The 13,677-nt window shown below is 39.8% G+C and overlaps 1 long non-coding RNA gene across 1 annotated transcript; it reads right to left on the bottom strand.

Moving 5' to 3' along the window:
• Positions 1 to 12,788: 12,788 nt before the first annotated feature.
• LOC308311630 lies at positions 12,789 to 13,404 on the bottom strand. The gene is made up of 3 exons (XR_013963693.1): positions 13,275 to 13,404; positions 13,032 to 13,128; positions 12,789 to 12,903 (listed from the first exon to the last, which is right to left on the bottom strand). It is a non-coding gene; the product is annotated as an uncharacterized lncRNA (long non-coding RNA).
• Between the last annotated feature and the right edge of the window lie 273 nt (positions 13,405 to 13,677).

Here is a 13,677-nt window from a genome sequence, read left to right as displayed (position 1 = left end):
GCGCCACATTCGGAATTTTTCAAAAATAGCAGATCTACAAGCTCACTCACGAGATCACTGGCCATATAAGGAGGATGTGTTGAGTGTACAGGGTTTGATGAGGTCAGATCAACATAATGGAATGTCAGAACAGGTCAGCTCCATATATAGAGATCTATGGGTGGTGATCTATGGGCAGTGACTTGAGTGTACAGGGTTCGATGAGGGCCAAGGTATAGGGACTTAATTTTAAATGGCGTACAGGTATCAGTCAAAAGGGAGACATCGAAGAGGAAGGATGGATGGGGAAGGATAACATTGTTTATCCTCATTGTACAGCTCAATGTGCAATATAGGCCAAATGTAGCCTTTACTGCCATCTTGTGGTGACAACGGACAATCGCACAATACATTGAACAGTGATTTGCCACAATAGCCTATAACAAACAGTTATTAATATCATTGTTTATATTTATATTAAAATAGTTATTATTCATATTTATAATATAATAACTACGAATCAGGCTGGTGTTTATAATGAGAACTAATAACACATGTGTTGATGAGTTTATACATTTTGTTCCTAGAACATCGTTAACATGGAGTAGAAATAGAATAGACCGCGCAGCCGCAGAAACCATGTCACGGGATTCGATAGGTCAGCGATGTCAGTGCAACACATCGGAAACCGCTGTTTCATAATGTGACAAGAGTCACGTGACTGTGTTTACATCCGCCAGATAGCTATTGTACACGTATTCCTTATAATTATGTATATATATAGTATTTGCATGGCCCTCTACCACATTATAGACCATATAGATAGATTTAGTTTTACAATAAAGTGCCATGGAAAGAAAAGGGGGAAAAAAATGGAACGTCGTCACGAACAGGATTCGAACCTGTGCGGGGAAACCCCATTGGATTTCGAGTCCAACGCCTTAACCTCTCGGCCACCGTGACTACGGATGTCACTGGTGTCCGCACACGATCAATGAAGATGATGCAGCTGCCGTGGCGGTGGCCGTTAGGAACCGATTGGTGTTAGGATCTGTGTTAGGAACTGGATCTGTTAGGATCTGTTAAGAGTGTCGGCTGACAGTGATTTTGGGTGGCGGGGCTATAAGACATCCATTATATTATATGCTACTAGTTCAACCTGCAGACGCAGTTATCAAAGTACAGCAACAGCAATATGACACTACTACAGGCCTATACTTTGTTACCGCAATTAACAGAAGTGCATGCCCACAACAAACACTCCACTGAACATTGTTTGTATTTGTACAGATAGCTGCTCTTCTACTGTCATTAATAATGACAGTACGCATGCACACACACGCAGCGGCACACACACACACACACACACACACGCACGCGCGCGCAACTATCGCAAACGGCACCGACCAAAATGGAATCAAGATGGTGTTCACTCTCCAAGATACAAGCAACTTGCAAGGCAAACAAACACATGCACGCACGTGCGCACGCACGCACACGGCACCGAAACAACACACGCACACAAACACAGCCTCTCTCTCTCTCTCTCTTCCCAACTCAATGAGAGGTCGAGCCACTTTCAATGTGATTAAACCAGGCATTATGTTTCTTAACTTTGTTATATAAATTAAGCAGACCACATTACCTTTCTGTGGGTCCGGTGTGCGGTCAGCTCACCCAGCTGTCTGCCCCAAGCAAGAATTTCAAACTCACAAAACGTATCTACAAGTCTACAATGAGCTGAGGTTTGAACCTCCTATAGCTATAGACCAATTCACAGAGGGTTTCCTGGGTGCGGCCATTACTGAGGTGTACCATTAAGCGCAACAGCACTGATTAGCTACACCTGGCCTACGGTCGGAGCACCTGCTCCATGGATTACACCGCGCCCAGGGCACCCCTCTGTGAATGGGTCTATAGGCCCTGTTTGTCTATAGGGGTCTAGAGGGCATGTTACTGCTTGTTGCTTGTGTAGCTCTCTTTGATTCTCTGCTCTCTAACTCCCTCGTTCCTTCTAAATCTGACATGTCAGGAGGTCATGTTTCAGAATTAAGAATAATTTATATAAAGTGACACCTGCTTATCCTGTGAGCAGTTTCATAGTTAGACGTGTGTGTGTGTGTGTGTGTGTGTGTGTGTGTGTGTGTGTGTGTGTGCGCGCGCGCGCGCGCGTGTGTTTGAGTTTAGCATAGTTTAACATTCACCAAAAACAGCCCTTTTTGGAAATGTTGATCAAAGTAACAATTATTCTACAATCTAGATTCTCTAATTCCATAATTTAACTCTCGAGAGCGTAACAGTTTACACTCTCTATAGAGTTACAGATCTATAAGGGTCCATTTGGTTACCAACTCATTTAGCATGGGGACCACCTGGAACCCCCTCAGGGACCACTGGTTGAACACCACTGGTATAGGAGAACCGAGGAGGAAAGTCACATCACCAACCAATCAGCAATCGCCAATTGTCGATTAATCAATCAGACAGATTAATTAATCGGTCCAATTAATCGGTTTGTCATTACAGATAAACAAGCCCAAAGTAACAGCTTGAACAGATCTACAAGCTCACAATATTAAAAATCTGACTTGCCTATAAGCCTGCAGTGCAGAATGGACAAAAGTATTATCTTTTTTAAATACAGAATGAGATCATATCGACGACATCGGTAATATCGGTTATCGGCCATAACACCAATTAATTATATCGGATATCGATATCGGCCCAAAAGAAGTGTCAAACTGCCCATATAGGTTAAAAGATTTTGTGTAAAATAATTTATATGCATTTCCAATTATGTCCAAAGTAAGATAGATGGAGTAACAGGAATTACATCACTTTAGTGGATGAATATTTCTCTCAATTGAACACAAAAGGTCATAATCGTTTCAATATACACAGCTGGATTAGAGATTATTTGTATTGTATCTGTGTAGTCCAAATTAAATGAATGATAGCTGCTAGCATATTATAGTAATAGCCCATTGAGACAAAGAATCATCTCTTATTTATTTGTTTTGTTTTAACTTGTATTCATATACACATGTCCTCTAGGCCGGTTAAAACATGGTAGGCTATACAGTAATGGACTGGTCTATCAACTGTACATTATATTGTTGTAATCACTGTAGCCTACTAGGGCATGTATAGCTACTGTAGGCCTATATGTGGTATGTGGAGAAAACATGGTAGGCTACAGTATTGGACTGGTACATATTAGGCAAACTGTATATTTTCATGTTGTAATCACTGTGTATGTAGCCTATACTCTTGTTGTAAATACAGCACCCTTAGAGAGTGACAGTTGTTTATATACTGTATGTTTTTGTATTAAAAGACGGTGAATTGAGGCTGATATAAGAATGCTGAACAAAGGTCTGTAGATGTAAATATTAATAATGTGTTTAATAAAGCTGCAAATCAATCTGCTCCTACTCATTATTATATCTCAATGGCAAGGGCTCCCCCTGCTGGACTGCACGTGTCAAGTCCTAGCTGGTCATTCAGTATTCGGTTCCATTTGTGTCCCCATATAACCTAATACAGCATCTCTTGTGTAAAATAAGCAAAAACACTAATTCCAAAAATCTTATTTTATAGATTATCCACCATAGAAAACAATGATTTGTATCTCAGGGTGAAATACATATGAGATAATCCCTTTGATTTTAGTAGAGGTACGCTAACATGCCAAGTCTCCCATCATGTTTATACAGTTACAAATATAATCAAATTCAAACAAAATAAAAAATGTTGACACTTTCAAAAGTGCAAAGTGGGCTTCCAAAAACAAACCATAAGTGACAATCAATTATTTTGATTAACTGTTTAATTAGATTTAGACATTAAGGAGTAATTACACCTGAGAACCACTGCAATCACCAGCTGCAGCCCACCACATTAATCACATTTGAACTGGAGACCCCCCAAAATAAAATGTGTTTAGTTACATTTAGTTGTTGTTTACTGTTGACTGATAAAACTGTTTCACAATAAGCAGTGGTGGAAATTAACAGTACATATAGGCTACTAATTGCGAACGCAGTGATTGCGAATACAGTGAGCACTTACTATGAGACCTAGCAGATCATGTCTGTCTGTGTGTGTGTCTGTCTGTCTGTCTGTCTGTCTGTCTGTCCCGCTTTTGTGCCCCTATATGGAGCTGAGTGATTACGTCACCATGACTCAGCCATAACCATATAAGGAGTCCCCAAAGCAGCTATACGTCCAAAACCCAAATATGTACGAGCTGCGTTCGCTTCCCGCGTTTGCACGTCTTACTGGTACATATACACACCATGTAATCTGGTCCCAGCAAATCAGGCACAGATATATTACATACATGACCATATGTCTTACTTCATCATTGAGAGCTAGTCATACATGTACATGTATATGTAATTTGTAAGTTGATTATATACTATGGTTACTTTGCGCCAAAAACCGTCCCAGCCAACCCGACACTTTTGATGCGTATGCAAATAAAACATTTGCTGGGACCAGATTACATACATGACCATATGTCTTACGTCATCATTGAGAGCTGGTCATACATATACATATGTCATTTGTAAAATAAAATAGCAAATTGTGCCTGATTTGCTGGGACCACAGTACATGGTGTGTATACATAATGGTCATGTATGTAATCTGGTCCGCATCAAAAGTGGCGGGTTGGCTGGGATGGTTTTTGGCGCAAAGTAACCACAGTATACCGCTAATCAACTTACAAATTACATATAAATTATGTTATGAAACTTATGACTAGCTCTCAATGATGACGTAGGAAATATGGTCATGTATGTAATCTGGTCCCAGCAAATCAGGCACAATTTGCTGTTTTATTTGCATACGCATCAAAAGTGGCAGGTTGGCTGGGATGGTTTATTGGCGCAAAGTAACCACAGTATACCGCTAATCAACTTACAAATTACATGTATATATATATATAGTATATGTATAACTAGCTCTCAATGATGACGTCTAGAGTTCAGCGGGACAACAGACATCCGAGAAGCATAAAGAAACCTCTCCGCTTCGTGCCTCTGCTCAATCTTCTGTTTGATCTGAAACTATCCCGATGATCAGAAGAGAAACTACACATCTTGATTCTGTCAATGTTTCACTTGCACAACAAGTCCAACACTGTATGGAGTCATCTCTCGGTCATCAAGTCCAACACTCTTTCATCTTTACAAGAAAAGAGCCAGAGTGATTGCTTGTTTCTTGTTAGCAACTCATCTTCACTTCTCCTAATATCTGCCCTAACAGGCGTAACATTAAGGTGATGGATAGGGGTGCAGTACTTAGTTTAGACAGTACTTAGTTTAGAATAGTCATTGGGTTAGGGTTTTGGTCATTAGTCCTACAACTACAACCTATCTCAAACCCTCACCCTAACCCTAACCTCCCACAGGGCAGCACACCTAAACCTAACCTTAACCCATGTCTAACCAATGACTAGTCTAAACTAAGTACAGTATGCACCCCGATGAATAGTATCATTCTATTTATCGACACGATTCTCAAATCCCCCCCCCCCCCTACCCCCAATTCCCCCATTACTCTGCGAGTGTACACATGATATTACATTTGTACACTTTCAGAGTTACCAATGTTTTGTTTTGTTTTTCTGGTGGAGGACCCCCTTGGAACCCCACCATCAAGGACCCCACACTGAGAGCCACCGACATGCGATACCAGAGTTATATTGTCCTTCAACTCAACACTAGTCGAGATACAGAACATCGCGTGAACATAGCGTAATAGAAATGTCATAGAAATTAATTATTACCGTGTTGGAGCTATAAGAACTGTACAAAACACACCATTATGCTCTGAGTGTCCCGCTGTATAGTCCATCTCCATTGTGGATTCATTAAATCTCACAAGCTTCTCTCTGTCTGCCTGTCTCATTCTTGACATTGTTGGGTTGTCTGAATTATGTATGATTTTTATTATTGTAAAGGGAAATGTATGCCTATAGGTGGTCATTGTCGGGAGATAATTCACCTAGGGGGGTTTAAAGGAGCATTCAGTGATTCAGGTGATTTTGGAAACAAGCCCCCACCTGTGACCGGCACATGCACACACTGCAGTTGGTGGACACGCAACAGACTGCCTCGGTGGTTAATAAAATAAAAAAAATCCACTTTGGTCCAAATTGTCTATCGACAAGGCAGGCTGCAAAGATAGCTCTCCGGAGCTTATTATTATTGGTGATAGTTTGATTAGATTATTGATTAATAATAAAAATAACTAATAACTAATTGTCCTATTAAAATAGAACCATTAATTCATATTATTACATTTGTTCTGCCTGGTTTAAGAAAATAAACATAGTCTAGTATTTTTTATTGTATTAACTTATAACTAGGGTTATTAAGGGCTAACCCTAGGGCTATTAAGTTCAAACTACCGGTAGTTCTATTCATTAATACATTTTAAATTATATTTATTTAAGTAACTAATAACTAGATCTAATTAGATTGTTAAATTATATTTTATTACATTATTTGTTCTGCCTGGTTAAAGAAAACAGATCTGTGTAAAAAGAGGCTCTACGCACACCAAAGTCCTTGTGGCGGTGCCGACGCACGGGAGAAAACTATACAGGAGGAGATCTTGAATGAACAAGAAGGTGGCCGCACACACCAATAGCCAGAGTACCAAAATTTATTCGGACAGCAGGTTTAGACAACTTCCAACGTTTCGGCGGTTAAGCCTTCATCAGGGAATACAGGGCACATCATGGTTCACACTTACATATGGTGCCAGATAGTCATGTAACCAATCAGAAGGGGGTAGGGGAACACGGGTTAAATCAGACCTGTCCCTGTGAATTGAGAGGTCGGGATCATGGTCATGTGGTTCTCAAAATCAAATGACTATAAGGCCTCCTAAGAGGATCTGAAATAAATATTCCTTGTCATGGAGACACAATGTCTGAAAAAGTTACAGCAGAAAAGCAAATGTGAAATGAAGAACAATAAAACAATATGACAATAACAATTACAAAAAAATCTGTATATATATATAATTAAATACATTCAGTGCAATCAATATAGAAGAAACATTTTAAGTGGATTAAGTACATGTGCTGGCAATAGACCTAAATGCCCCTCTGTGGAGTCGGCCTGTATAAGTATAGGACACCTGCAGGTGAAAAGGGGGAAGGCGGCCATCAAAGTAAGTTTAAAAAGAGGATTTACCAACAATAGTATTAAAAGGTTAAGTATAAAGGTACAAAATTAATTTTTATTGTAATATATTTATAAAAAGGATTTAAGGTCAAAATCTACATTAAGGCCAAGGGGAGATAATGTTTTTAAGGACTGAATCCAAAAAGCTTCGCGTTTACGCAGAAGCTGATCGATCTGTCCTCCTCTTCTAGAAACAGACACTTTTTCTATGCCTATATAATTTAGAGAGGACACAGGGTGGTTGGCTTCCACAAAATGGGCGGCAACAGGGTATATAATATTCTTGCACCGAATAGTGCTACGGTGCTCAGCTATGCGTGCTTTTAGTTCACGCGAAGTCATACCAACATATGCCTTGCCACAGGGGCATGTAAGAAGGTAAATGACAGCCCTAGTTGTGCATGTAATAATGCCTCTGATGGGGATATTTTTACCAGAATGAGGATGCTTAAATTTATGACATTTTCTAGTGCTGTTGCATTGGGCGCAAGAGCCGCATTTATAGTTGCCGTTAGGGATAGGAGCCAATACACGTTGAGTCAGGGTTGGGACAGGGGGTAAATCGGACTTGACCAAGTGATTTCTGAGACTCTGACCACGAGAGAAAACAATCAGAGGAGGTTTGGAAAAGGTGTTATTAAATAATGAATCCGATTGTAAAATATGCCAGTGTTTTTTTATAATATGACTGAAATTTTCAGACATTTTAGAGTAGGTAGTAGAGAAGATGGTTGACTGAGTCTTGTTTTCTGACTGTCTGTGAAATAAATCAGACCTGGGTTTTTGATTGATTTTATCCAGGGCGTTGTCAATCTGGGTATTAGAATAGCCCCGTTCTTTAAATTTAGCCTGCATATTTGTCAAATGCCGGTTCAAATCTGTAGGTTTCTTGCAAATGCGCTTGACTCTGCAGAATTGGCTATACGGTAAGCTGTTTTTTAGATGTAGAGGGTGACAGCTGTCAGCTCTCAGTAGGCTGTTTCGGTCAGTTGGCTTGGTGTAGAGGTCAGTATATAAAACACCATCTTCTCCCCTGCAGATCAGTAGATCCAGAAAGTTCAAAGAATGAAAATCAAAAGACATGGTAAATTTCAGATGATCTGAACATGAGTTAACAAACAAAAAAAAGTTATTAAGTTGTTCTCTTGTACCATTAAACAGAAGGAAGACATCATCTATATATCTTTTCCAGAGAGTTATATTTGTAAAAAATGGGTTTTGAGCAGGATTGAGAATTTTTGATTTCTCTAGGTACCCAACATACAGGCCTGCGTAATTAGGGGCCATAGGTGACCCCATCGCTACACCCCTCTTTTGTAGAAAAAAGTACTATCTCAGCCAGTGACAATGCACGAGTTAGAAGGTATGGCTGAGGTGGGGCGCTCGAATAGGAAATGTTCCAGGGCCTGGATGCCGCCTTCGTGAGGTACATTTGTGTACAGCGACTCTACATCCAGCGTGACAAGAAAGGTATCTGATCTTAAGGGTTCAAGGTTTTCAATAATGGATATCATGTGACCTGTGTCTTTCACATAGGACGGGAGGAGTTCATTAAAGGGTTAAAGAAAACAAACATATTTGCAGCAGTATGTACTGTGTAGTATTACTGCATTTATTAAATCTGAAACGCGTAAGGCTGTCATTACTCCGAGTAACCACTAGAGGGAAGTGTTGGCCTAAAAGTGACAGTCATTAACAGTTTGTAGAAAGAGCCCAGTTCAACAAGCTCTGATAAAACCCAGAAAAGCATTATTAAAGACTTGTTTACATTGCATTCCTTCAGCTTTCCACACTTCATTTGAATACCTGAGGCCTCCTTTTAGCCCATTTAGACCTGGTGAAACCTATACGTTATACCATTCATGCCGGGATCGACCCGTCTACATCCTTTATTTATTGTTTTAATAAGAATTTGAAGGTTTTCAGAAAACCTTCGGCTAGGTTTTAGATGGTCTAAATCTGTAAAATACATTAACTATAACTAAATATTCCTCATCCTTGTTATGAACCATTTGATTTAAGGGTAATGGACCCATAACTGACACCCGGGTATAAATGCAATAATTTATTAACAAGAAAATAATGAATATTTACAGATATATGGCATCATGAATAAATTACAATCAACATGAAACATATTACTTTTATAAAAAAAAAAAATGACTTTGGCGTCTTCTCTCGTGTATCATCAGATGTCCGGCTCCATGCTCGCCTCTCCTTGGAGGCCAGTTGGGTCAAAACAAAGTATACCACATTGTGACAGCTGTAGTGAGTCTACAGTCCACCTGCCTGCTGGCAATATAGCCTGGTTGTGATATGTAGATGTGATTGATATTTTTTGTTTGTTTTTTTAAGTCATTCTATAACAAAGTAATTTTATTTATTTTATGTATTAATTGTATTTTATATATTACTATGTTATTACTAATTTTATGTATAACTATATTACTAATTGTATTTATTTGATGTATTACTATGTTATTACTAATTTTACTTCATGTATTACTGACTGTTATAATAAAGTTTATTTTGTATTCATTTATTTATTTCAAGTATTACTGTTATTACTAATTTTATGCATTACTATATTGATAATTTAATTTATTTTATGTATTATTGTCTATATTACTAATTATATTTATTTTATGTATTACTAATTTTATTTACTATTTTATTTTACTTTTATTTTACTATTTTAATTTACTATTTTAATTTACTATTTTAATTTACTTTTAATTTTACTATAATCTATTTTTTTATCGTTCGTTTTATCCATTTATTTATATTATGATCTAGTTATTTATATTTGTTTATTATTTTCAAAGAGCCCTGATTGATCACATCTACATATCACCACTACCAGTCAGGATCTGAGTGACTCAGAACCCTGGTGACCTCCAGATGGAGCCACACAGGAGACCAGCAACGTCCTAAAGAAAAGAAAGAAATGCTCATTACTACTTTGTTCATAAAACAATATTGATTGAAATATTTATTAACAGTTTGCAGAATTACAGTACATGTCAAGCACAAACTCAATACAAAGACTGTTAACTGTAAGTGGACGACCCAATTAAGCATTACACTTGTTTACAAGAGGGTCCACCATGTTCAATTCATCAAAACATTTAGAGACGTACAAATAAAACACTTCTATATAGTCAAAGAACAGAACAGGAATTCATCATAAAGGAGGTAAAAAGGGAAAATTAACTTATACAGTGAGGGGAAAAAGGGAGTCAAGGGATTCACATGTCTTAATGACTGTTGGTAGGGCGTTCCACATTTTGGTGGCATAGGAGTGAAAATAATTTAGTTCCTTGTTTGTGCCGAATCTGGGTTGTACATGGTTCTGGTGTTGTGGGTGTGGACTTCGTTAACATAAAGGAAGTATCTAGACAGGTACATGGGTATCTTGGTGGTGTATCGAATCTTGTGGACCAGACCCATTGCAAGATGCTGTACTCTGTCGTCGACCCTAAGCCATTCCAGCCTGTCAAAGTGGGCAGGAGTGAGGTAGGTTCGGGGGGGTGAGGCCAAGTAGGAGCCTGACCAGTTTGTTTTGGGAGGTCTGGAGCCTAGTTTTAAGGGCCTTTGAGGTGCATGCATAGTCAAAGAAACCTTGTACGAGGGCTCCTGTTAAGGTCTTCAAGGTGTTTTTGTTGACCAGTGAGGAGATCCTGTAAAGGAATCTTGTTCTTTGGTTGACTTTTTTGATTACGTTGGTGGCCATTTTATCACCGGAAAGATTAGCCTCCAGGATGGAACCTAGGTAGGTAATTTCATCTTTACGTGTGATAACATTGTCACCAACTCTAACCAAGAAGCCATTTGCCTTGCTGAGATTACTATTAGATCCAAAGAGAATGGATTCAGTTTTTCCCAGGTGTAAAGATAGTTTGTTATCAGCGAGTCAGGTGCAGATTCTACCGAGTTCAGAGCTGAGGGCCTTTTCAACCTGCAGTTTGTTCCTGTCCGAGACTAGCAGTGCCGAGTCATCTGCGAACAGGAACAAGTTGCAGTCACAAGCTGATGTCATGTCATGATCATAGTGTGTGTGCGTGTGTTGTATAGTTACCTTGCTGTGATGTAACTCCAAAGGTGATCAGAAATAGTTGCTCCATCGGCTAGAAAAGTGCTCTTCACCAGCATGATGATCTTGTTCCTAAAAAAAAGTCTATAGTCAACCCTAACTGATTACAGAACATGATATAAAAAAAACACAACTAGAAGGATTTAGGCCTGTCACAATTACCTAATCGCCAAGTATTTGAGATACTTTTTTAGAGATTAGTCATAATCGTCTCCATGTTGAAAATGTTCATATATTTTCAAACATTTTAAAGAAATAATGCAAGCAACCGATCTACAAGCTCTAAATGTGTCACTTTGTAATTTACTTCTCTTTTTTTTGTGTATAAAGTTATTGAATTATGCCATGTGCAGCTTTTTGTTTACAAAGCCTACAAAAGCCAAAGTTTTATTTAGAATGTTAGTATGACGCAATTAAATTGTTACTTGTAATTTATTTGAGCGACAATTAAATCGGCCATTATAAAACCTTCAATTCTGACAGGCCTAAACAGGTTCCAGTGGCGTCTACCGAACCTTCTAGCTCCGTTCGAGCCTCCCAGCGACCCAGAAGTCCTCAGCGGAGACACCCAGGGAAAGCTTCGGATCTCGGGCATCGGCTGAGATCTCCAGTCTAACAAAGAACGAAAGACACACACCAAATTAGCTTTGCTGTGTGTGTGCGCGTGTCCTGTCACAACATACACATGCACTTACAGTAACGTTTAATAGGGATCGACCAATTATCGGCAACGGACGATTATTGGCTTTTTACGAAGCCTAAAAAAGCCCTAACCCTAAAGCGGTTCGTACCGTTGAGTTCCTCACTGAGAAGGCCCAGGTCCGAAGTCCTCCAGCGTCTACCCAGATCTCCGTCCTCCCATCCATGGACAGACCTGCAGATCTCCATCTCTAGAGGCTCCAGCCTCCAGCTGTGTCTATGATCTCCATCCTGAGAGAGAAAGAAAGAAACCATTAGCTCTACAAGCTCACAACACGTTGCAGTGTGAGCTTGCAGATCTGCTATTTTTGCTGAACGGAATAGGGATGCTGGGGTTGAAGTGGTTAACAAAAGGGTCATTAAGACTTTGATTAGCTTGGAAAGCTGACAGACATTCAACCAGAGTGCCACTAGGAGGCATCAACACATGTACAGTCCTCAACATCTTTTGTAATTTGTATTCAAGTTGTTACAAAGACCAAGAGGCACGCTCATGATATGAGATATTGACTCTCAAACTATTGTGCAGAGTCATTTAGATTTATACTAAAATATTTAAAACATTTGGATTACTGTAATGATGCCATTCTTCGTACCATAACAGTACAAAAGCAGTTATCCATCCTCAGAAACAAGCAAGAACTATTCCTACTCACAGCTCATCAGAGTCCTCTGAGGAAGCCCCGGGGGGGGGGGGGGGGGGGGGGAGCTTTGGAACGGAGAGGTCCAGGGAACATCAGATCGTCTATCGATAACTCCATTCTAACAAAGAAAAAAAAACACACCAAATTAGCCTTTCTGTGTGTGTGTGTGTGTGTGTGTGTGTATGCGTGTGTGTGTGTGTGTGTGTGTGTGTGTGTGTGTGTGTGTATGTGTGTGCACTCCCTGTCCAGCAGCCGCGTTCCAGCGACGTCTACCGCGATCTTCATCCTAACAAAGAAAGATTGATTAGAGTGACCAAGAGCCAGATATATATTCTATCCTGTCCTGAGCGACAATTAAATCGGCCATTATAAATTCTGACAGGTCTAAACAGGTTCCAGTGGCGTCTACCGAACCTTCTAGCTCCGTCCGAGCCTCCCAGCGACCCAGAAGTCCTCAGCGGAGACACCCAGGGAAAGCTTCGGATCTCGGGCATCGGCTGAGATCTCCAGTCTAACAAAGAACGAAAGACACAGCCCAAATTAGCTTTGCTGTGTGTGTGCGTGTCCTGTCACAACATACACATGCACTTACAGTAACGTTTAATAGGGATCGACCAATTATCGGCAACGGACGATTATTGGCTTTTTTGTTCGTACCGTTGAGTTCCTCACTGAGAAGGGCCAGGTCCGAAGTCCTCCAGCGTCTACCCAGATCTCCGTCCTCCGTCCTCCCATCCATGGACAGACCTGCAGATCTCCATCTCTAGAGGCTCCAGCTGTGTCTATGATCTCCATCCTGAGAGAGAAAAAAAGAAACCATTAGCTCTACAAGCTCACAACACGTTGCAGTGTGAGCTTGTAGCTCTGCTATTTTTGCTGAACGGAATAGGGATGCTGGGGTTGAAGTGGTTAACAAAAGGGTCATTAAGACTTTGATTAGCTTGGAAAGCTGACAGACATTCAACCAGAGTGCCACTAGGAGGCATCAACACATGTACAGTCCTCAACATCTTTTGTAATTTGTATTCAAGTTGTTACAAAGACCAGGAGGCAAGCTCAT

Source organism: Protomyctophum bolini, assembly GCF_963924005.1.
Source record: "Protomyctophum bolini genome assembly, chromosome: 24".
Taxonomy (NCBI): domain Eukaryota; kingdom Metazoa; phylum Chordata; class Actinopteri; order Myctophiformes; family Myctophidae; genus Protomyctophum; species Protomyctophum bolini.
The sequence above is the reverse complement of the archived record's forward strand: the minus strand, read 5'-3'. Positions and strand labels throughout refer to the sequence as shown.